Raw genomic sequence first — 3,890 nt, 5'->3', positions numbered from 1 at the left:
CCGTTTTGAGGCCATCACCTCCGGGTCTTCAGAGGCAGTCCTTTTCTTTCCCTGGTCGGGGGAATTTTCGATTCTTCCCTTCCTAATAGCCTCCTTCGCGGAGGCAGTAGCTCCTTGGTTCCCCCCTTCGCCTTCTGCTAAAAGCGCGACCTCCGGCATCCTGGTTAGCATGGGATTCGGTGCGGTCTCGGGCAGGGGGGCTGGACACCTGATAAGCTTTGCCTTCACTATCCACTCTGTTCAAAGGACAGCTCTGTTAAGGGTAATTTTGTGATGAAAATACGGATGGTGTGTCCAAATACGGGGCTACTTACCTTAGCATCCGGGCGATTGCAGCTCAGACCTACATCCTCGGACAAATCCGGACACCTTGCTTGTGATCCGAAGAACAATTTGTACATCTCCACGGGTGTCGCACCCATGAAATGTTGGAGGACTCGCGGTCCCTCCGGATTAAATTCCCACAGGCGGAGAGGTCGACGTTTGCAGGGCAGTGTGCGGTGAATCAGGATGACTTGCGCCACTATGGTCAAATTGATATATCTTTCTAGAAGATCTCGAATGCGGTCCTGCAACAAGGGCACGTCTTTGGGCAGCCCCCAGATAAGTCCTTCATTAACCCATGACGCTAGCCGTGGTGGGGGACCCGAGCAAAAAGTAGGTGGCACCACCCATGTGGTGCCCCTGGGGCTGTGATGTAAAACTAGCCCCGTTGCCATAAGACGAACTCCTCCTGAAAAGAGCCCTCGGGCCATGGAGCATCGGCCATCTTGCTTATTATAGCTCCTCCGCACTCAGCGTGCTGCCCCTCGATCATCTTCGGTTCCACCTTGAAGGTTTTTAGACACAATCCGAAGTGAGGAGTGATGTGGAGGAAGGCCTCACACACGATAATGAATGATGAGATTTGGAGGATGGACTCCGGAGCTAAGTCGTGGAACTCCAGCCCGTAATAAAACATAAGCCCCCTCATGAAGGGATCAATCGGGAAGCCTAGCCCCCGAAGGAAGTGAGATGCGAACACCACACTCTCACCGGGCTGGGGAGTGGGAATGGCCTGCCCTTGAGTAGGCAGCCTATGCGAGATTTCGCTGGTTAGATACCTGGCATCTCTCAGCTTTCACACATCTTCTTCCATAACGGAGGAAGCCATCCACCGGCCTTGAAGGTCGGGGCCGGACATCGTCGGAGGTCTGGAGTGCCTAAAACTAGAGCTTTGGGTGTTGGAACTCGAAGCAAGGGGCGGATTCGATTGGATTAAGAAGAGGTGAGCCGAGCCTTGGTCCCTTTATAAAGGAGTTGAATACCAAGAGCCCTCCCCGTAACCGTTTGAGACTCGCTTTCAATTAGGGAGTCATACCAAAGGCACGGTTGGGTTATCCACGCCCGTATTGATGAGAATCCCGGAATAAGGGGACACGATCTCTGCTTTGACAAGACGTGCCAAGGAAACTGCCTCGCTAAACGCGCTAAGGTGGAACAGTAAAACGATTCGAATAAAGGCCTGGCCGTGACGTCATGCTACGGAATACATCAGCAGATTAGATTTGTGCAGATATTATTCTCTCTATGGTGGCATGTGGAACTTATTTTTCAGAGCCGGACACTATCCTGGTGTTCAACATCATCTATGAAGTATTCGGAGGAAGAACCCGTCTTGCAATGCCGAAGACAATTTGCGCGCCGAACTCGTCGTCATTGAAGCCTGGTTCAGGGGCTACTGAGGGAGTCCTGGATTAGGGGGTGTCCGGATGGCCGGACTATGACCTTTGGCCGGACTCCCGGACTATGAAGATACAAGATTGAAGACTCCGTCGCGTGGCCGGATGGGACTTTCCTTGGCGTGGAAGGCAAGCTTGGCGATACGATATGAAGATGTCCTCCCATTGTAACCGACTCTGTGTAACCCTAGCCCTCTCCGATGTCTATATAAACCAGAGAGTTTTAATCCGTAGGACGACTAACAATCATACCATAGGCTAGCTTCTAGGGTTTAGCCTCTCTGATCTCGTGGTAGATCAACTCTTGTACTACCCATATCATCAATATTAATCAAGCAGGAGTAGGGTTTTACCTCCATCGAGAGGGCCCGAACCTGGGTAAAACATCGTGTCCCTTGTCTCCTATTACCATCCGCCTAGATGCACAGTTCGGGACCCCTACCCGAGATCCGCCGGTTTTGACACCGACACTAGGGATGTGACAGCTCCACCCACAAGGGTCCACGAAGAAGCAACCTTGTCTATCCCACCATGGCCATCCTCCACGAGGGACTTGCCTCACTAGGGTAGATCTTACAAACTCCTTGGTTCAACTCCACAATCTTGACGGAGGCTCCCAAGTGACACCTAACCAATCTAGGAGACACCACTCTTCAAAAGGTAATAGATGGTGTGTTGATGATGAACTCCTTGCTCTTGTGCTTCAAATGATAGTCTCCCCAACACTGAACTCTCTCTCATAGATTTGGCTATGGTGAAAAGATGACTTGAGTGGAAAGTAACTTGGGGATGTCTAGAGATCAAGATTCTTGTGGTTGGTTTGGAATATCTTGGTCTCAGCACATGAGTAGGTGGTTCTCTCTTAGAAAATGAATGCTAGAAGTGTAGGCACATTATGATGGCTCTCCTCACGAATGAAGAATGGGTGGAGGGGTATATATAGTCTCCACACAAAATCTAGCCGTTACGCACAGATTCCCAAACTCGGTGGAACCGAATGGTCAAACTCAGTCAGACCGATTCAGGTAAAAATGTGAACGTTTAGGATTTCCGGTGGGACCTGTCGGATATTGGGTTCTGGCAAAACCCTTAAGGTTCGAACTCTGGGGTGCGCACGAAGATCTTCTCCCTACCGAAACACGCCCACAGCCTCGCCGCGATTCTAAGCTAGCACGATGAACAACACAAGAGACGCAAGGTTTATACTGGTTCAGGCCACCATTGTGGTGTAATACACTAATCCAGTGTGTGCTGTGGTGGATTGGCTCTTGGGATGATGATGAACAGTACAGAGGAAGAACAGCCTCGCGAGGAGAGGTGTTGTTGTGTGGTGTGTTTGGAGAGGAGTCGATCCGTCTCCGTTGGCTCTAGATCATATGCCTCTAGATGAGATGATCCCTCCATCAGATGACTTCTACTGTGGTGGCTAGCCCTATTTATAGAGGCCCTGGTCCTCTTCCCAAATATTGAGCAGGAAGGGAGCCAACAACGGACATTTTGAAAGGGGACAACTAGTAAAAGCTATCCTGACTAAAGGTGGTCTTTGACTGCCAAAGGTGTTGGTGATGATGCCATCTTGGGCTCCATGGTGACCTCCATCCTGCCGTTCTGCTGGTCTTGGTCTCGTTGCACTGATATGGAAACCTTTGCCTGATGCCTCGATACTCCGCACCTGCGCTTGCCCCCTTTGCACCAAAGAGGAAACAAGGACACTGCATGGGCTGGCGCCCGCCTAGTCTCGATCGTCATGGCTTGCGTCATGGGTACCTTGCGAGGTACCCCTCGCCTTGATCTCTCCGCCTCCTCACGAGCCTGCCTGGTGAGGCCGCCCCTGAAGAGGCCTTGCGTCATCCGCTCCGCGAGGCTTGGCCCCTCGCGAGGGTATTGAGTGTTTGTTGATGAAGACATGCCATACTGGGCCACTGGTTGAGCCACGCTGCAGGCCGCAGGCAGGCAGGTCTGAGGACCCCCGTTCCCAGAACACCGACAGTAGCCCCCGGGCCCAAGGCGTTCTTGGACTTGGCTTAGCAGCGAAGCCAAAGGGCAAGTGCGGAGTGCCACGGGCCCCAACAGCATGCGGCCTTGGTTGCTGCATGGTGATTGATTGGATGTGGGCGTCTCCGCTTCCCCACGCTGCCTCGGCAACTACCCGACTGATAAAAAGGCTGG

The sequence above is a fragment of the Triticum dicoccoides genome, chromosome 3B (genome assembly GCF_002162155.2).
Source record: "Triticum dicoccoides isolate Atlit2015 ecotype Zavitan chromosome 3B, WEW_v2.0, whole genome shotgun sequence".
NCBI classification, from domain to species: Eukaryota; Viridiplantae; Streptophyta; class Magnoliopsida; order Poales; family Poaceae; genus Triticum; species Triticum dicoccoides.
Note: the sequence above shows the minus strand (reverse complement) of the source record.